Genomic DNA, 22,311 nt, shown 5'->3' with positions numbered 1-22,311 from the left:
CCAAATTCATCATTTTTACAGATAAGTAAACCAAGACATAGAGAGGTTAAATAACTTGCCTAAAGTGACAGGCAAGAAGCAGCAAAGCCACAATTCAAATTCAGATATGGAAACCACAAGGGTAGCCCTTTCTCCTCTGCCCACAATGTTTCTCTCTAACTTTCCTCAAACTGGAACAAGGCCACGCATTCATTCACTTATTCACCCTTTCTACTAAGTGATTTTGAGTGATCTCTATGTGCCCAGAACTGGACTGGGAAATGTGAAGCATATAATAATGAATACTATCTGATTCTTGTCCTAGGGGCAAGCTTAAAGGGTAGTTTCATAAACCTTCCTTTCTCAAAGATCAAAGGAAACAATGAATTTTGTTCATTCACAATGAGGCATATTTTGCCTTAATAATAAGTGATTTCTCTGGAGTCTTTCTCATGGTCTACTTATAATATGAGGAAGAAGAGGGAGTGCAACAAGTACATCAGGTGTCTGAAGAGGAAGGGATGGGATGTCATGTAATAGGGAGATGACACAGGAGGCGGATGTCATTGTTGTCAAGAACATGTTGTGCCTACTTTACAAATGAGGCGGCATAAGACTGCTAGTGTATCATAAATTGTATATCAGTAACATATTAGGGCATTGCTAAAACTATGGAAAATGATCAGGAAGCCATTTCATATTGAAGCCTTAGGGTGGTATGTTCTTCCTGAATTTCTACTTCTTTATACATTTTAGTTCACTGATTATAACCTGGGTCTCTCCAGGTTTTCTTGGCCACTTTTTGCTCGGCAAACTTGATTCCTAAAGGAGATTTCTTTAGCTTTTTCACTAGCGCTATAAGTAGTGCAGGGTAAATATATTCAGAATTAGACTTTATTCTCTCTAGCTTATTAGTTGATTTCTGATAGTGGTGCTAATGGTACCAATGGACAGTTGAAGGTAGAATATCATAGCTCCCTTAATCTTGACCTCCAGAGTTAGACTTATCCTGAGATTGAACTGAATGTTTAATGCTACTTTTGTAGCAGTAAAGAATTAGAAACAAAGTGAATGACTATTGATTGTGAAATAGGATAACAAGTTGTGGTAAATGAATGTAATGGAACATTACTGTGCTGAAAGAAACAATGAATAAAGGGAAATATGGAAAAACTTATCCTAGGCAAGTCACTTAACTTCTCCCTCATTTCCTCATCGGTAAAATAGAAATAACATTAACACATTTTTACGAGGATTATTGTGAGGATAAAATGAGATAATCCTTATACCCCAAGAATGTGAAAACTTCTCCCAGTGGAATGAGTGGATGAGAACATTTGTTCCAATGGCTATGAAGGTGGCTGAAGCAGGCACTGAGTTCTTAAAGCTTGGTCAGGCATCAAAGAGGTAAAGAAAATTCAGTTCATCCTGGCCTATTTCCAGGCCTTGTGACTTGATTTCCCACTGGACTTTGATGACTCTGGAAGAAAGAGTAAGACTGATAACTATGTGAAACATCACCTTACTTAAATCTAATCCATAAGCAAGATAAGGCATCACCCCATGATGTCACTGGTCCTCTTCAAAAATGGACAACAGCCTAGAGACAGGAGGTCCTAGGTTCAAACCCGGCCTCAGCCACTTCCCAGCAGTGTGACCCTGGGCAAGTCACTTGACCCCCATTGCCCACCCTTACCACTCTTCCACCTATGAGATAATACACCGAAGTACAAGGGTTTAAAAAAAAAAGGACAATGATAATAATATAAATCCATGCAAGTAGCAGTAGGTGGCATATATGAATGGGTACAAAGACAACTGAGAACCAGGAAAATAATGTATGGAATACCTACAACAAAACAAAAGATGAATGCTATGTAATTATAAAAAGCAAGTTTAATCTTGAAGAAGATCCCATGACAAGAGCCCATTCTTCCTCAAGCATTCTTCTGCCTCCAGTATTTTTTCATCTGGAGCTACTAAGTTGAAAGCCTAGACTGGTAGAAACTGGAGCCTCACATCCCTCACACTGTTTTCCTTGTGCAGTGCACTTTGTTTTGAAATGTTCACAATTTTGTAAGCTAGCAAATGGAAGAGAAATGAATGAAATGTAGGGTTGTAAAATTGAATCTTATACCTTATTAATGTGTTTTCTTCCCAAAGAGGATATATCTCCCTCTGTTCTTTGCAGAGGTAGGGGATGGTAAGTATGGAGAGCCGCATATGGGGCCAGTTGATGTATTGGTTAAGTTTTGCTGACCAAATTTTTAATAAAATTCTTTGTCATAAAAGATGACTCTGGGTTCAGGAGGGGGAAGTATATATTGGGAAATGAAGGCAATAGATTAGACAACAAGAAAAACAAAAGACATCAATAAAATGTTTTCACAAAAAAAAAGAAAGTTAAATGAATGTTTCAATTTGACCAGTTTGGGGTATCAAGGAAGAGAAATTCAGCTGCATATTGTTTAATTCTAATGCTATGTGATTTACTAATTATATAGGAGTTATAATTAGTACAAATAAATAGGATGCAAGGCTACATATACTAAATCAAATTTACTAATCACATAGTTTTGTTTTTGTTTTAGTTATCTATTCTGATGCCTGAGAGATGAAGCTACACATGTGATAATTTAGCAAATATTTGCTTTATTCAGAATTATAGGTTAGGTCTGACCAGCAGCAGAAGCCAGGAAGAGGCATTGATGATTTTTATTCAGGGGGACAAAGGGAGCTGAATCTTTTCCCACAAACACCTAGACCCAGGAGCCTTTTTAATACATTAATCATGAGTGAGCCAGATGGTTTGTATTTATGTAGGTATGCATTGTTTCCCTCTTAGACTATAAGCAACTCAAAGGCAGGGATAGTTTTGTTTAGTGTATATATATCCCCATCATTTAGTGGAGTGTCATGCACATAAGTAAGTAGTTACTAAATGTTTCTGGAAATGAATTGAGTATGAATTTGAAGAGAGAAATTAATTTCTATATTGTTCTAACAAAATTTTGGCTAGATATTTACGATGTCAGTTCATATGGGCAGCACTATATCTCTTGCCCTGAAATATTCATCTGTCTTTACTTTTATGGGCTTGGGAAAGGGTACCTCCCAATGGAAGGAGGAGTATAAAGGTGACACCTTCAAAAAGACAAGCTAATTTCACAAGATATGACTTTTTCAGACTTCCGGGGGTGGAGCCAAGATGGAGGAGTAACTAGGGCAACAGTGCCATTTCACCACAAAAATCGTCTCCAATCAAGAGTAAAATATCACCACAAAATGAATACAGGAGTGAAAGAACCAACAGGGACAGAGGGAAACAACCTTCACAAGATATGATTTTTTTCTACATTGATATGAGGAAGGAAGGCTTAACTTTCTTCAGGTAGAGTGAGCTATCAATGACCATGCATTTTTAGCTTTCCTGCCCTCCACCCCCACCCTCATCCCAATTCATAAACAAGCCTGGTGACATTTAAGCAACACACTGACATTTAGGTAACACACTTGGAGGCGTTCTCCAGGATAAAAAAATGTGCCAGTAAAATGGAGAAAGGAGTAAGTATAGCTTCCCTTGTCATTAAATCAATGAAGAAATTAAAGATGCCTATTCTAAAAATTATGGCTGTTGGAAGTGGTTTCCTATTATTTTGATCATTATTATTAATACTATTGCTATTATTATATTTTTCAGTAGCCATCATAGATGAAAGTTCTTGCAGTTAAAGGGATAGTAAGATATAGAAAAGATATTGCTTTTGCCTGAGTTTTATGAAGCTGATATCAATCTTTTATTTCATAAACTTCAAGTCTGTTATTATCCTAAACACACTCTTTGGAGCATAAAATGTGACACTGCCAAGAATACAAATAAGAAAGAATTAAATTACTTTACACATTGGGGCATAGACCAGACTAGTTCCCTTTTCCTAGTAAGTCAGAGTATAGGGTTCAAGAAAGTTGACAGTACAGTAGATCAGTGGAGGGAAATTTGAGTTTATCGCTAGATTTACTAAATTAGTTAAGATACAATTATTTGTTCATATGCAAAAAAGGAAGAACAACATGTTTGGATGACAAATGTGCCTTAGAATAAAAAGACTGTAAATATGGTAGTATGTGGTATATTTCCCATGGTATAATGGGAAAAGAACTGAATGATCAAAAAAACCTGGATTCTTATTCCAAAATCTACCATTACCTTCCTTTGAGACCTCAAACAAGTCATCTAGCCTACACAACATCAAATTCTTCATCTTTAAAATAAAATAGGTTCCTCTTTCAGGTAGAGGTTGGACTAGATGATCTCCAAGTTTCCTCCCTAGCTTAAAATTCTCTAGGTCTATATCCAATGAGAGAATGTTGTGGAAAAACAAACAACATGAGCCAGTTAAAAATATATTTTTTGTGGAATCAGAAATCAGAACTAAGCAATAAGATGTCTTTGAGTTCCAACATTCTGAAATCCTAGTACAAAGGGATAAGAGATAACCAGTCCTATCTTAAGTCATCCTTCAAGTAAGATCTCTGGTAAGTTATACCCTTGATTTCCCTAAAAAAGAGTTTTATCAAGGACTACATTTAAAAGTACAATAGAAAGGATCTGCCATAAATGTCTGGATTGCTACTACTGAGTTTAAAGAAAGATGAACAGTAGAATACCTAGTATTATTTACTTATATTTTTCCTAAATAACCTAAGCCACTCTGAGGCCGACCTTAGCCCAGAGCTATATTTGTTTATTTAGAGGGTTTTATAGTTGTGGTGGTTGTTATTTGTAGGGAAAAGGAAAAGGTCATTCATAGTCTATGAATTATGTAAGTCATGAAGGAGAGATGTTAGAATTTTAGTGATTCTTTTTGAGCAGAAAATAGATAGATAGATAGATAGATAGATAGATAGATAGATAGATAATGTTCTTCAGTTATTTTCAACTGTATATTACTCTTCCTGTCCATATTTTGGGATTGTCTGGGTCAAGATACTGCAGTATTTGCCATTTCCTTCTCTATCTCATTTTACATGTGAGAAAATTGAGGCAAAGAAAGTTAAATGACTTGCCCAGGATCACCAGCTATTAAGTTTATAAGGTCATATTTGAACCCAGGAATATGTGTCTTCCTGATTCCAGATATGGGAGGGGGGACCCAGTAGCTACTGAGGCCTCTCATTCCACTGTTAGATATTTCTTGTTGTTGAGCAATTTTTTCCTGATGTGAAGAATTAGCACCTTCCTCACATTGCCCTTAGTTCTGGTTTCTGAGGATAGGTAGAACAAGTCTAATCCTCTTCTACAAAACAGTCTTTAAAATATGTGAAGAAAGCTATCTTGTCTCCCCAATTCTTCTCTTCAAGAAAAATATCTTCAATTCTTTCAACCAATTCCCATAATAGAGGAACTGAAGCCTCTTCTCCATCTTGGCCATCCCCTTCTGGAGGATTTATCAATGTCATTCCTAGAACATGTAGTCTAATCAGTAATTCATTTTATACTGATATTATCACCTTCCTGGTCCTGAATACTATACATCTTGTGTAACCTAAGATTTTGTTAGCTTTCTCTGCTGCCATATCAAGCCAAAGATTCATATCAATTTTCCAGTCTGCCAAAATCTACAGATATTTTTCAGAAATAACACTATGTAATCATACTTCCCTTAGCTCCTATTTATGAAGGTTTTTTGAGACCAAGCATGAGACTACATTTATCTGTATTAAATTTTATTTTGCTAGTTTTAACCCCATTTTACAATCTGTCAAGAGCCTACTGAATCCTGACGTCATTCCATGTTTTCATTAGTCTTTCTTGGCTTTATTTGAGCTGAAGATTTGCTAAGCATGGCATCTATCACTTTATCTGATGTGGATAAAAATGGTAAAGCTTACAGGATTAGTAATAGATCCCTGGGACACTCTACCAGAGACTATTTCAAGTTAACATTAGGTCATTAGTAAATATATATTATTCCCACCTTTACAATTCAACTGTATTCAACTCAAGAAACATTTATTAAGCACCATCTGCATAAGGAATTACACTAGGAGTTAGGAGTACAAAGACAAAGTAAATAAATGCTGGTCCCTAAATAGTTAATATTTTACTATTTACTATCTATAATCAAGTAAATAAAGACCACATATGTATCTATTGCAAACAAATTAATTTTAAGATTGAGGCAGTTTTTAACAGTTAAGTGGACATAGAGATAATAAAAGCCTTGTAAAAAGATATCATACCTGTGCTGTGTTCTGAAGGAAGTTAGCAATTCTGTCCAACAGAGGTGAGGAAGAAGTATACTCTATACTTGAGGGAACACTTTGCTAAGGCAAAGGTGTGAAAGATGGATGTTGTAAAAGGGGCACATTCAGTAGATCAGTTTCACTAAAATATAGAGTCATGTGAGGGGGTACAATTTGAAATTAGTTTGAAAAGAGAAGTGAGAGTCAGATTGTGGAGTGCTTTATTTGTTGTGCTGTTGAATTTGTAATTTATCCTAGAAGCAGTGAGAATCTATTAGAAAAAAGACCTGGCTTGGGCCAGTCCCATGATAGCTTAGGTTCAATACTTGTAGAAAAAAATAACCCTCTTAGAACATTTAGCAGTTAACAAAAGGAAATTCACTTAGCCATAGTAGTGGAAAGACATTCATCAAGGACAGCAAGTGCATTCAGGTGAGCAGAATTTCCTGGGGTTGGTTATGCTGCTTAGTCTGCTATCAAAAGTCTTCTAGCTTTTTTATACATGGGCAACCAGGACGTTATATTACTGGTTAAAATCCTAGTCCTCTGAGCCAATTTTCATACCTTTTTAAAGAAATAAACTAGCCCAGGCCACCTGGTTGGAGATAATAGGCAAATTCTCCCACCATATCTCACCCCCTTTGTGACACATGACACAGTTCTTAAGGTCTTCTGAAGGAGAGATCTTCTACCATTTAAGTGGATTTGGGATTTTTCTTGGACAACATTATCTTTAGGGATGTAAAGTTGTTGAATCAGAGATAACTAGATGATACATACACTGGATTTAGAATCAGGAAGGTCTGATTTCACATCTTACTTCAACACACTAGCTGTGTGACCTTGAGGAAGCAACAACCCCATTCAGCTCAGTTTCCTTACATGTAAAACAAGAATAATAGTAGAACCCACCCCTCAGGTTTGTTGCAAAGATTAAATGACCTAAAATATGTAAAGTGCTTCACGAACTTTAAAATTCCATGTCAATATTTGTTATTATTACTAAGACCTGGCTCCCTCATGATACCTTTGATTCTTTCATAATTCTTATCAATCAGTCACTCACTGGTTGAGATGATGAGTTGAAGTACACCATTCTCCAATGGTATTTCATGACTCCTACTACCATCATCATTCAGCAAAGGAAACTTCCCTCTTCTGAGGCTGACATTATTCAAATTCATCACTCAAGTTAGATCCTGGTGGACATTGTCTATCTTCCAAACATTGTCTTTCTTACCTCAGTGATTTCAACAGATGAAATCTCTGCTCTTCAACTCCTGTTCTCATACTAGAAAACTTCAAAATATATATTAAAGCTTCCTGCAATACCAACTCCCCAGTTTCTTTTTTTCCTGTGAACTACTCCTTATTAACTCTGAAATCTATTCTTTTATAATATAACTTCTATCTCTATAATCATATTCTGATTTTGTAGAGTATATCATGAATAACTTTGCCAGTTTATTTCTTGAATATTTTACATAAAATTAATATATTGCCATCTCTACTACTATTCTACTTTTTACATTGTAGCTACTCTCTTGGTGTGTGCCCATATATGTATCCATATATATGAACTTTCCTCACTCCTAATTTTGTCTCATTTTAAAGTCCTTTTGATAGATTGGCAAGACTGTAGGCAAATATGTTCTTACCTACTCCTTGTTAAGTGCACTCCTCTCTTTATCAAAACCCAATAATTCCTATATTTTTAAGCTATGCTTTAGAAATCCAAATATTCTTAGACAATATAAATCTGCATAGAAGACATATTGCTGTATTGGTTTGACCAGTATAGAGTATGCACATTTATGACATCATAAGTACAACTACATATAAATTTTAATAAGTATTATTACATTTAAAATATATTCTCCTTTTTATATGGTTCTGATAGGGATGCTATCTTGAGATTGTCTGATCCTTTTTCAATCCCCCAACAGCATTATTACCTCCTCTAATCATTCCTCACCAACACTGGAGGATGCTTTGGGGCATTAGCCATAATTTCTGATGTCTCTCATCCCTTGCTGGCAGCTTATGTGAATCATTCCTTGACTTTACCCTTTTGTGAGTGGTATCCTAAATCTCTTTCTCATTTCTCTAGGGGTGATATTTGGATCATCCAATCAGATTATGACCCAACTCCCATTCTACTCTACAAAAAGCTAGTTTTCATCATATCTTTACTAGTCTTACTTTACGAAGTAATTTACAAAGGCATATCTTATCAAACATTCATTTTTCCCCCAGAACTTGCATCAGTCCCTAGAATCAAGTGGGCCAAAAGATCAATGCTTCCACACTACTCTCAATAAGGACTTGGCACAAATGATTGTCCATGGTTTTTCCACTTGTAAAAAATTCTGTAATGAGCCAAAGTCCATTCTGTTTGTTTGACTCAAAAACTGGAGTGACCTGATGTTCTGTTCTAAAGAATACTATGGACTAGATATACAGAATGTATTTGCTACTGGGTTTTTTAGGTAGCTGTGTCTTTGCTTTTTCAAGCATAATCCTTCAAATGTATTTTTGCCTATTTCATACCAGCAAAGTGAGAGACATTTGGGTGAGGAAACCTTATCCACAATACATAGCAGAGAGCCACTTGTATAGAACCCTAGGCTTGGAATTAGAAAGTTCAAATCTGATCTTAGAAACTTAATATATATGCAACTGTGGACAAGTCACTTTACTTCTGTTTGCCTCAGTTTCCTCATCTGGAAAATTTGAGTAATAATAGCACCTATCTCTGAAGGTTATTGTGAGGATCAAATAAGATAATAATTGTGAAGCTCTTAGCAATAGTACTTGGCACATAATAAATGCTATATAAATACCAGTTATTATTATTATATCATTATCATTATAAATGATATCATTACATTGAAATACTTCCCAGAGAGATGAAGAGGCAGATGCATAGTTTTGTTTTTTAAATATAATTTCCTTTCCTCCCTTCCCCACATTTGTCTCAATTCTTTTTAAAATGCTCTCTACTTCCCACCCACAAATATTGCTGCCTTTCTGTCTGTCATACTTTTAAGTTTAATTAATTTCATTATATAAACTAGGTGATGAAATTAGGCCAAAATGTAAATGTATTAGCTGGTGCTTGTTACATTTAAGGAGTTGTCCCTCAGCCCCCCTGTAATGCAGATAGATTTATTAGCAATAATGATTTGTACCAATGCATCAATGCTGCCCTATTACTAGCTCATTTGGCAACTTTCCATTGAATTAAAGAATTTGAAAAGTAAACTTCATTATTCCCATGTGAATTTTTACCTTCAGATTGTTCCTCTAACCCTGACCTGTTTTGCTAATTTGTGAATGGTTTAAAGAAGAACTGGGTGAAAGGTTGGACCAACCAAACTCCTTCCACCATTGTAGTATACCTAACTGATAGAAAGCCTCTAGCATATTTATGAACCAAGGGCAGAATCACATTATCTTTGCCTAGTTCTAGAGTGCTTCAGAGCAGGTAAGAAGACATAAAACACAAAGAAACAATAAATGACAATAATGATAATAAGTTACATAGTGCTTTACGTAGATTATCTTATTTAATCTTCACAGTTACTCTGGGAGTTAGCTGGTACTATTATTACTTTCATGAATTGACTGCCTTGAAAACTAGTAATTCCTCATTTAAGGTCTTCTAGTGAAGGCTGGCTGATTGCTTATTGAGAATGTTTTGAGGGGATTCATAATAAAACACAGGTTAGATTGGATGGCCTCTGAAGTCTTCTACTGCTTGGGAATCTATGATTGTATAATTAATAGCATATAGGGAAGAATGCTTTATTGGTCCTTACCCACTAACATAAACTTCCATCTGATTTGTCAACTTCATATTCAATTAAAGATAACTCTATCCTAGCTGGCTATCCTTGTGCATTATACATCATTCAATAAATGTAAAATAAATTGACCAACCATTTAAAGTATGCTGTCATTGTGAGAGTTATCTTAAAGAAACATAAAATAAGACTTAAAAACAACAATTAGAGAGCAAAATAAGGCAGCATATAAAGCACTAAATTGAATAGAATCAAGTACCAAAATAGTTGTCATAGGCAGTAATTGTTATGGATGGTAAGAAAGCTAAGAGATCAGTATAGTCTGGCATTATTATGGAGGGGGTAGTACTTCAGCTGTCTTCATGAACAAGAAGAATTAGTGTAGACAAAGAAGGACTTTCTTGTATGAAGGGAAAGCTGGTTTCTATTCTTTTTTAACTTTAAAAATATGAAATAACTCAACCTTATAAATAGCCTCAGGACAAGGCTTAATTACAAATGTTTATTGAAAGGGTAATGCCAATATATTGACTTCTTGGGTAACAAAGTTTTGTCCATCTGTTAGATATGATGTATAGTAGATTCCTACTTTGGATATGTGATTGAACTAGGTGATTTCTAAGGACCTTTCCACTAATAGGATTTTATTCAATTCATAGCCCATCTACTTGGTACTTTCATAGTAGGTAGAGTACAGTGTCAGACCATGGAGAAGATAAAATACAGGTTATTCAATATTTCTATGATTTTTCCAAGAGTCTGTGGTACTGATTCTATGATTCTTAGATTCTGTGAATCCATGATTTTATGATTTTTATACTAATATTCCCAAATCCTAAGGTTATATAATTTTATGATTCTAAAAGGACAAGATTTTAATTCTACAATTCTGAGATTCTATTATTTTTATATACCACAGGGAGAGCTGATGGGTTATTGAGAAATAAAATGTTTTAAGATAAAAAAAATTGACATGGTCTCTGCTCTCATGTCAACTCTTTATTTTGTATGTATGAAGGAAACTTTAGCTTGTTAAGTGCCTACTATGTGCCAGGTACTGACTATGGTACTCAAATGAACAATAGCAGTAGCCAGAAAGGTGTTATGATGAAGTATCCTGATTTTCAGGAATGCATCTGAATCCCCAACTGCCAAGGGGATTAAGCTGCCTCCTGTATTTCTTTTTCTGCCTCCCCCTCTTTAAGAAAGGGACTATTTGTTGACCTTGGAACTCAGTATCTTGTTTGTCTGGTTGGGGTGTCTATCCCACTGCGCCCTCTTGGCCCTACCTTCAGGGGCTTGATGGGTGCCAATTGATGAAGTGACTCAGGTCTGTGGCTTTGTGACAATTCAGTGCAGCTGCAGGAGGCAGAGAGCCCTGCCACTGGGTTGGAGAGGGCCCCTTGCCAAACACTATCCCCAGCCGGAGAAGGAGCAGCTGAACGAAAGAGCTTGCGCTTGTACCTTGGGCGAACTTTGGATTTATTTCAAGAAGGGAGTATCCACTGGCTTCATAGAGGGGCAAGGGAGCATCATAACATGACCTCTTGTTCTCGCCTGGAAATTTTTTTTTTCAAATATTCCCTTCATTTGGATATGACTCTCAGATCATCACCTCTACTCTAATTATGTTGTGAAAACACACACACAGAGAGACACACACAACACACACACACACACATTTGGGCCTTTATATTTTCTTAGCATTCAACACGGTGTCTTAAAAAATGTAAGAATGTAATAAAGAGTTGTGGATTGACATGTGTGACTCAAGCTCTTTCAGGTGTGGGCTACAACATGTGCAGGGAATCAGGAAAACATGCTCTCCATCTGACGGAGTCTGACCCTTGGCATCATCCCAGCTCTCTGATTACCATCAGGATGAGGGGCAATATGCAATCTCTGTGAATTAAGACAGCTGCCAGCCCAGATCTATTGAGAGCTCTTCCTGAGTCGTCTATCACCCACTGTGAGCTTTATACATGCCCGCCGCACTCCATAGCCTCCTTCTTTTCCACTGGGGCTCACTGCTAGCTATGGTGCTCAGATGAACAATTAAAACTACAGCCCCCACTAAGGTGTTAAGATGCAATGGCCCAATTTTCAGGAATTTGGCTGGATCCCCAACTGCCAAGAGGATTAAGACAGCTGCTACTCTCCCTTCAAGAGGTCCTCAGTTTTCACAATAAATAGGTTTCCTCTTCTGTGGTCTACAAATAGATTTGCCTTTGCTTCCCCATTCCGAAATGGGCCGTTATACTACTTTTCATAGGTAGAGCAATTGCATTCTTTTTAAGAAATAAGATGGGATAGGAGGGAAAGTGGGCATCATCTGGATATTACACATCTCATAGTTTACAGAAGAAAGACTTTCCAACCCTGTTTTATCTTGGATGTCATAAGACAGGGAAAGAATGTGTATCTCTGGGTATTGCAAGCAAGAAAGACACTATTTACATCCCTAAGACCTAGGGCAATGCAATTTGACTCTGTCATATGGCCAAACCCAGGGTATAGAACTAGGCATTTTTTAAAGCAAGAAATTGCTGTATTTTCTCTAAGGAAATATTTCCAGAATGGCAGAATAAGAGTCAAGCCTCACAAACTCAGCTCTAATTTCCAATGTGACCAGGAGAATTGTGAATATTATCCTAATGAATGAGGGCCCAATTACCTTTGTGATCTATTTTTCTAAGACTCTCTTCCTTTCCCACGCTGGACTAAAAGGCAAAATTTTCATTTTGCTTCTGTAAAACATTATTCAACTGAATACTAAAATACATACCTAATAGCAGTACATTTTTAAAGCCATGAAATATTTACAGTGTGATGCCTAAGGCAGATGCCACATAGTATATTTGTTCTGCAGCTCAGTAAATTATGGATATAAAGAATCAAATTGATGCTTTCAAATGATCATGTTAATGCAAACAAACCTCGTTTTTTAAAAATCATTCTTTATTTGAAGACTAAGACTTTGCATTTCATTCTAAAAGATGCCATTTTCAAAACACCTATCAGAAAACATAAATCCAGGCCTTAACATTTCCCTGAAGACATCAGTGTTTGCTGTATCTCCTGGCCATGCCACTTGTCTACTGGTTTAACTTTTCCTATTGTTCCTTCTAGGATACACATACCCCTTCAAAGGAAAACCACTTCCTACTTTTTTGTAAATGATGAAATGTTCTACCGTTGAGTTTCACAGGGTTCCAGAGTAACTATCTATTACTATTTCAGTGTCTCATCAACAGAGGTCAACTCAATCACTTCCTAGTTACTGAGTAATCACTCATCAATGGTAACATGCAGGACTTACAGTAGGCTAGGTCATAAGCCTCAGATTTCCAGGAAAGTCCAAATCCAATCTGTAAACTCTTTCTAGGTTTTGCTATTAGAATTTTTAAAAAAATCTATATTGTTTATAGGAAATAATTAAGTACTTAATAGTAATGATGATACATGAATAAAGTGGTTTGAGGTTTACGGAATTTATTTTTTGAGGTATCAATTTTTAAAAATCCATATAATAGCATAATATAATATATAGCATGACACATGCAATAAATATGTAATAAAATATAGTAACTAATTTTATCCAAGAGAAATAATTCTTCACCTTAGCTATGTCCAAAAATTTGTGTCTCATAGATTGATCACAGTTAAGTTATAGTGATGAAATATAAGTAGTATACATGCGATCTTTGTGTCCAAAGCTCTCTTCTGACACAAAGGACCCTTTTTTTCTGACACAAAGAGCCTGGGTATACTTTAAGGACATCTTGTTTATCTGACTCTGGAACCTGGGTATTTCAGTATCTGGCACTACCCCAGGGTTAACAACCAATGCCCTTATAAACACTAAGGCTAATAAGGTTTCAAAAAAGAGCAGTTTAGTTTATATTGAATGGACATAGATAGGATTTATATATAAGCCTATAAGGCATCAAAACCAAATCCCCTCTTCCAGTGGGCTACCCCAGGGACCTGGTTTTGTCTTCTGACTAGTTATACTGCCTTGGCTGAACTTAAAAAGAGGGGAAGCCAAAGTTCATTGCATCTTGCCATCTTCAAATTTTTGCTCCTCATTTTCCCTCAATCTTCTGACTCTGGGCATTTTCATTGACTTTACCCTATGCATGGGATGCTCTCTCTCCTCACCTCTGCTTCCTGACTTCCTTTCACTTCCAGATAAAAATCTCATCTACTACAAGAAATCCTTACCAAACCCTTTTAATGACAGTTCCTTCCCTCTTTTGTTCATTTCCAATTTAACCTATATGTATTGTTTGCACATAGTTGTTTGCTTATTTATCTTCTCCGACAGACTGTGAGCTCCTTCAGCGAAGGGACTATATTTTGTTTGTTTATTTGTTTGCCTTTCTTTGTACCTCTGGAGATGGCACATAATAAAGATCAATAAATGCCTGTTAACTTCCCTTGCCCCAACTCCCCCTCATTCTACCCCATCCCCACCAACAACCTCTTCCCAGGCAATTTCTGAAAATATCTTCAAAAAAGAATGAGGATTTCAAGTAAAGAAGAAAAAAATAAAATATACAAAAAATTTTAAAGGGTGAGGACAAGGCAAAGTATAAGGGGCTTCCAGCAAATGTTCCTGTACAAATGAGTAAAATACACATTTGGGATATCTATTTTTTTCTGGATGAAGATCCTATAGAATCATTCATTTAGGATAAATAAAGACTACATACTACTGCCTCCTTTTGCACATGAGGAAACAGGCCTAGAATGGTTAAGTGACTTATCTAAGGTCACACAGTTAGTCTATGGCAGGGCTAAGTTTTAAGCCCAGATTCTTTGATGTTACATACAGTACTCTGTCCAATAACTTCCTCCACCTATATTGAACAGCAACTCATCTTAACTAACTGAGTTACCTGGAACACTAAGGGATTAAGAGTACAAAGCTCTTTGAGGGCAAGGACTGGCTTTTGCCTTTTTGTTTGTATCCCCAGGGCTTAGCAAAAAGTCTGGAAAATACTTTTAAATGTTTATTGATTGATATATATAGGAAAATGGTTCAAGGGAAAGGAGTTTTCATATAAGGAATTACTGGAATGGTGGATGATGCCATAGGGAAATCAATTGTCGGGCACTTTCCAGAAAATGACAATATTGAGTAATTGGAGGCTTATCTCCAGATTTATAGGCATTTATTGAGTGAGTGAGAGACAGAGACAGAGACAGAGACAGAGAGAGACAGAGACAGAGACAGAGAGAGAAGGAGAGACAGAGACAGAGACACACAGAGAGAGAGACAGAGACAGAGAGATTGAGAAGTATCAGCCTAACTAAAACCGATTCTTTATGTACATTGGCTTACCATAGATCCAAGGCCAAGACAGGCCAGTGCCTGGACAGCTTTTTGAACCAGTCAGTCAGTCAAAGTTTGGATGCAAAAAAAAGGCTCAGCTAGCTTCCCACCTGGGTTTAAGGATCCTTCTTGTCCATCATGGCATGGGAACATTCCACTAGCTCCTTTCCATTTGCTAGGGATGCCCATGGTGATATTGGCTCTGCTACATTGTCATTCATGGTGACACCCTAAGATGCCAGCTCATAACATGTTATTCTGTGAAGAATAACACCCACCATTCCTTGGGATAGAGGTATTTTCTTTTATACAATATTATTGAATAATATTGAATATTATATTCAAAATAAGATGTGGAAAGCAATATATACATACAATAGTAAGGAAGATGACAAGATACCCAGAGAGAGTGGCTAGGTATATGGGATATGAAACATGGTTTAGGGGTGGCTGGAAATAATGGGTTAAATAAATTAAATTTATCCTCATTCAACAATCACCTTTATAGACAAGGCTGAAGCTTCATATTTGAGTGGATTAATTTCCCCAGAAAGGAAAGGGAACATGATCATGGAAGATTTGGTTGGGAAGGTGATTTTCTAGATTGGGAGATGGATGTAGGGAGTTGGACATCAGCCACATGGCAGCTGGCAAGATGCCTTGATGACTGGTTGGGTGGCTGGGATGTGAAGCACGGTCTGGGGCCAGTTAGATATAGTGAGTTCAGTGAGTTCACACTCATTCACTCACATTAGAAAGAACCAAATGAAGCAATACATATAAAGTGCTTTATAAATGTAAAATTATAATTTTTATGGTGACTTGTATGGAGAGGGCAGAAGTTTATTTATTACCTAAAGAATTTTAAATATTCTGGTACCCAGCTGGAGCAACTAGGTAGCTCATGGGATAGAGTGATGGAGTCTGCAGTATCTGAATTCAAATCTGGCTTCAGACACTTACTAGCTTTATAATCCTGGGCAAGTCAATGAATTCTGTTTGCCTCAGGTTCCTCATTTATAAAATGAGCTGGAGAAGAAAATGGCAAACCACTCCAGCATCTTTGCCAAGTACACCCAAATGAGGTCATGAAGAATTAGACCAACTAACTGACTATAGAGCAATGATACCTAACCAGAGCATTGGGCTTACACTACCAGACTGCTTTCATAGATGAAGCTGCCTTTTAAGAAGATTATGTGTGTGCTTCATTAAGCACATCCCAGTAACATCTACAAGATTCAATTGAGATTCAAAGACATTAAGTAACTTGCTTAGATCAAAGAAGTAGGAAGCAGTGGAGCCAGAATTTAAATCTAGGTCTTCTGACTCAAAGACAATGATGTTCCAGAAAATATTTAACAACTAGCTCTCCAGGAAAGAGACTATAACATAATAACTTTTGTGGTTAAGCTTAGATAATCAAAAAATACTAAAGAAGACATAATTTGTAGCATTTGTCAATTTCTATGGGTCAGTCTCATACTCCAAAGTTAGTAATTGACTTTCATGAGTCAATTCAGCAGATTCCAGGACAATCCTGACAAACTTTCTACTATAAGCTCACATCTTTTTGTTCCGTATTAGGAATGAGTTTGTATAGAGTCATCCTTATGCTCACAAATTCCATCTTATAATAAAAGCACCCACTTGCAAGGTAACTGTAGCTATCCATGTGTAGGAAACAAAGGATAATGATCCCCTTACTTGTGAGGACAAAATTCACACTGTCAGTTCACTGGCAACCAGACTAAGGTTACTGACTCAAGTATGAAATGAGAAAAAAGAACAAAAGTAAAATGGTCTTAGAGTTTTTAAAGAAAAAAAAACACCTAACTCTGGGCATTTCAGTCTTTACTTCAGTTCTTTGATTTAGTAGTGTGACTTTTGATTCACTAGAAATCGCTTTGGATATGAAGTCAACAGGACCAAGTTTGACTTGACCTGGTTCTGCAGCTTATCATCTGCGTAACTTTGACCAAGCCATTTCTAATCTCTGGGTCTCAGTTTCTTCCTCTATAAAATGTAGACATTTGACTAGAAGACCACCAAGTTCCTTCCCAAGTGTAAATCCTGGTAAATCTTATAGTTTACCAATGAGTAAATAAACTGTTCATTGATTGAACCCTTGAGCTTGGATAGCTCCTTTGTAAAGAAAGGTACCCAATCTCAAAAAGTTAGCGAAGTAACAACTTGGAGAATGGTTGTCTTTTTTCTGCCTCAAAAATGGGGAAATGTTTCTCTTTTGGAAGATGCTGTTTCCATCTGCAATACAGAGGTTCTTTGTTGTAGAGCTAATAATAAACATGAATCTAAACTTATTGCCAAAAGAAGAGCTCTTTAGCTAAGATGGTTTTTCCCCCCAAGTGTGCCAAGGTTAAGAATTTACTAAAGATAGCCACTGATGAGTATTAGTTATTTGATATATAATTAAAAAGAAAGCAAACACATTCGACTACTTTCATATCTATGTGTATGTGTGTATACATACACACACACACACATATATGTGTGTATGTCTCCAGTTTCTTAGCTACCTCTAACATTATAAAAAATGATTGTCCTAATTGCTGTACTAACTTGATCTCAGGAAATTTATAATCTGAAAATATGTGACCTCTAAAATCACTCAACCAGAAAATTTAAAGTGCATTCCTACTATATGTCTAATGCTTGAATAGGCTATGCAAATAATACAAAAGAAGTATACAGCATAGTCTCATCCTTCTAGATTCTTATGGTCTCCTTAGAGTTCAGATCAACATTACAAACAAACAAATAACAGAGAAGCTAAGTACTAAATTGAACATTAGAGACAATAAATATAATAATATTGAGAGAAGGGAAAACTGGAATAGATGAGAGATTATTGCAGAGGATGTCAGACTTGAACAGGGCCTTGAAATATGTGTAGGAACCAGTCAAAAGAGGAAAGAAAGCATTTTAGATATAACAAAAGGCAGAGAGAAAGGAATGAATGTGAAATTTAGAGGGGACAGTGAAAGGTCAGCCTTCTGGAAATAGAGAGTATAAGTGAAGGATGAAGTGAGAGATAAAATATTTAGGTAGAGTGAGACTAGATTAGTGTGGGTATTGATAGGCCAGTAAGATAATCTGAAACAAATATTCAATAGTTTTGGTCATGAAAGTGACAAGATGAAAACTTTGGAGAAGATTCATCTGACATTGGTGAAAAAGATGAATTGGATGGAAGAGAAAATGGATTAATGAAAACAGTTGCTACTGCTTCAATGAGTGATGCAGGTATGCAGTGAAATAAGGATAGGACAAATGGAAGTATCCTCACTATCTTTCACTCATACTTTTTTTTTTTGCCTCCTTACTTTTGTTCATTTGTCTCTTCCTAGATTCCTTCTCTTTATCCTCTTCACCTATCTAAATCCTAAATATAATGGCCTTTACAGTCTCAGACTGTCAAGGTCCCTCAATATATGGCATAGGCATGTCCAAGAAAGTAGGGAAATTCTCAGAAGTTGTTATCAAGGTCAGAGCCATTTCTGACCTTGTGATACAGCAACATCACTGCCCCAGTCTTTTGCCTTTTGTTGTTGTTTTTTGTTGTTGTTGTGAGTGACTTTCAGTATCTTGTCATAAAGTTCATTGCACAAATCTTCCCCAGGGACACACACAGCATGGAGACACAAAGACATACATAAAAAATCCCAAAGATGGACAGTCTTTGCAGAGATGCACTGCTCTGAAATGCTAAGCTTTCCCCTTGTTGATGTTACAGAATGATTGGATAAATTGTCAGCTCCATCAATAATGTATTATAATGTCCTAGACCTAGATCTAAAAGAACCTTAGAAGATATTGAGTCCAACCACCTAATTGTATAAGTGAGATAACTGAGACACAATATAAAGCAACTTGCCCAGTCACACAGGCAATAAATGATCAAAGTGTCATTTAAACCCAGGTCCTCTAATTCCAAATCCTGAGCTCTTCCTACTGTCTCACAATCTTCCATGAGCACTTTAACACCTCCCATCTCTATATTTTCTTTGCCACATTTCTGAATGTGATTGTTGTTTTGACATGTATTTCTTTTATCATTAATGATTTGGAAATATTTTTTCTCATGTTTGTTATTGCTTTCTAATTCTTCCAAGTATCTCTTCATATCCTCTGACCACTTACCCATTGTGAAAGGGCTTTTGGTCTCATATATGATTTTGTTAATATAATTTCATTTTAAAATGTATCTATTTCCATCTTTAAATTACCTGTTTTATCTTTTGGGATTACTTCTGTCCCTTGTTTGGTTAAGAACCCTTGTTTTTCCCCCAGTAACCACAGTTCTGAAAGGTCCCCACTTCTGACACTTAAGCATATCATTTTATTTCTTTGGGTCTCAACCTTTGATATCACTGTCTGTTTGATATTTATGATTCAGGGATTTCATTCTCCTCTGCTATTTATGTGATCTTTAAAATTCAGCTTTTAAATAAATTATATTTTAAATTTGGTGGTTTTTTTGATAAGTTTCATTTTTCATTCTTAGGAACCCTAAAAAAGGCAAAGAGTTTTAATTAAGCATTTTTCAGATAAAAGGTTTTTTTTTGCTAGACTTTTTCTCTCTAGATTTTTCTCTAAATAATTATTATTTCTCTAGATTAGTCTCTAGATTTCTCTCTTATGTTCTATGCAATTTGAAGAATAATACCATGTGCTGTTCATTGAGTATTTTCTTTCTAGCTTAAGTATAGCACAGTATTGTGGAAAGGTCACTATAATAATAATTAGAAGACCCAGGTTCAGATCTAGGCTCTGCATTGGGGTTACTGTCTGTGTAACCTTTGATAAATCACTTCCTGCTAATTCTTAGTTTCCTCATCTGTCAAATGAGGGCACTGAACTAGATCTCTCTTCGTGTCCTTCTAAGTAGAAATTGTATGATCCTCTGAGAAGTTGTATTCCAAATAATGCAAGTTAGGACTAAACTCTTTTTTCCCTTCTTTTGACTAAAGATATCAAGCCATTTAAGATACTTAAAAATTTCCAAGAAGCTAAATTTAAAATAAGGATATTATGTGTGAGTTGCTCAAAGTGTTCCTTTAAACTACTTAGCTGTTTGTCTCCAGCTAGATTAGTACTTAATGCTTAGCACTAATTTGAAAATAACTTTCTTACATTCTTTTCTCTTTTTTTCCCTTAAATCAATACCTTTTTCCCCTCACAGGCAAATCCAATACTGGGGGCATTTCTGAGCTTTTAAGCAAATGTGGATATCAACTTCAGGCGTCTTGCTCTTAAAATGAGAAGGTTTAGTGAGGCAAGCCAGTCCCAAATGTGGTAATTACTCTCTCCATTTTCTCTGGGTTCAATTCCAGGAACTACTTCCTGAGCTTTGTTTGCCTGAGGGAAAGAGGTAGAGAGAGTGAATAGAACTGTCCCCCTCAGCAGTGAGGGTCCAGCCCTGTGAAAATAAGTCCCAGGGGGTAGGGAATTCATGGGAAGAAATGCTCTGCCAACTCCTATTCTATCAGTAAGCAATATGATAAGTCCTTCAGTAAGAGATAGATAAGCAGGGGAGTTTCCAGGAGGGAGAAGAAAAAGTAGAATGCAGGAAAACCAGAGGTAACATAATATTTTATAGATTACAATGCTGTAAACCAAACAAACAATAATTCTAGGGAAAGAATACCTGTAGATATGCCAAAATCCTCCCTGGAACTAATTAAAAGTTTTTTGAGCAACAACCAATCAAAATAATTACAGCAGTAGATCTGTAATATACTGGACATAGTAATAAGGACCAGAGAGATGACCTAACCCATAAAAAGCAATGTATCTTGTATCATTTTATTTTTCTTGCTTGGAATCTACAAGAAAGCTATAAGGAGACAAATTAGAAGAGGAAAATATCACAGTTTATTGACTCAGAGTTCAGAGCCACATATGTAACCAGGACAGGAGGCTCTCATGTCAAAAGTCTGGGCTTGATAAGAGAACTTTATTGTGCAGCAAGACAAGGAGTCAAATGGAAATGGAAATGAGTTCATTGAATGGATGGAGAGTGTTATATCTTGGGAAGGGTTCCTGGCTATGCTGAAGGAGGTAGTGGCCAAGGGAAAAAGAAAGTTTTGGTTTGTGTTGTTATTTGGGTCTCATCTCTTAAGTGATGAAAATAAAAAGAAATATTAGGTACACCATGTCATTGTTATTATTTTTTTTAAACCCTTACCTTCTGTCTTAGAACCAATTGGTTCCAAGGCAGAAGAGCAGCGGGGACTAGGCAGACAATGGGGTTAAGTGACTTGCCCAGGGTCACACAGCTAGGAAGTGTCTGAGGCCAGATTTGAACCTAGGGTCTCCCATCTCTAGGCCTGGCTCTCAATCCACTGAGCAATCCAGCTGTACCCTATACCATGACATTATTAAAGGTTTTGTTTCCCATAGGTTAAAGAACATATCATCCTCCTTTGTTCTTTTTGTATATAACCTCATTCCAAATTTTGTGTGATTAATAACTAAAACTCCATAAGTAAAAAATAGAAAACTGAAGTCAAAGTACCTGCTTATGCCTAGATTACTAGGATAATTCCATTAGACATTAGAGTCACGTGTGTCATTCAACAAGAAAACCTTATTTGTACATTTGGCTCACTCGTTCATCAGAGAGACCATTGACAAGAGCAGGCAGTGCTGCATTGATGATTTTAGCAGGTCTTTCCTTTTGTACACCATAAATAAGTAATACAAACTCTGAAATATGGCTTTCACTCCTACTTAAAGCTAATAAACATCACCATTAGACTTGTGAAGTACCTGAAAAGGTAACAGAGAGAATTTATTAAACATTTTTTCTTAGAAATGCTTAAAGAAGAATAATGCCCCAACTTGGAATGACTTCAATATTCATCCTACTCAAGCAGAGGGACATAGACTAGTGATGACTTTATTATTTCCTACCAGTCT

Source organism: Gracilinanus agilis, chromosome 2, assembly GCF_016433145.1.
Source record: "Gracilinanus agilis isolate LMUSP501 chromosome 2, AgileGrace, whole genome shotgun sequence".
Taxonomy (NCBI): domain Eukaryota; kingdom Metazoa; phylum Chordata; class Mammalia; order Didelphimorphia; family Didelphidae; genus Gracilinanus; species Gracilinanus agilis.
The sequence above is the reverse complement of the archived record's forward strand: the minus strand, read 5'-3'. Positions refer to the sequence as shown.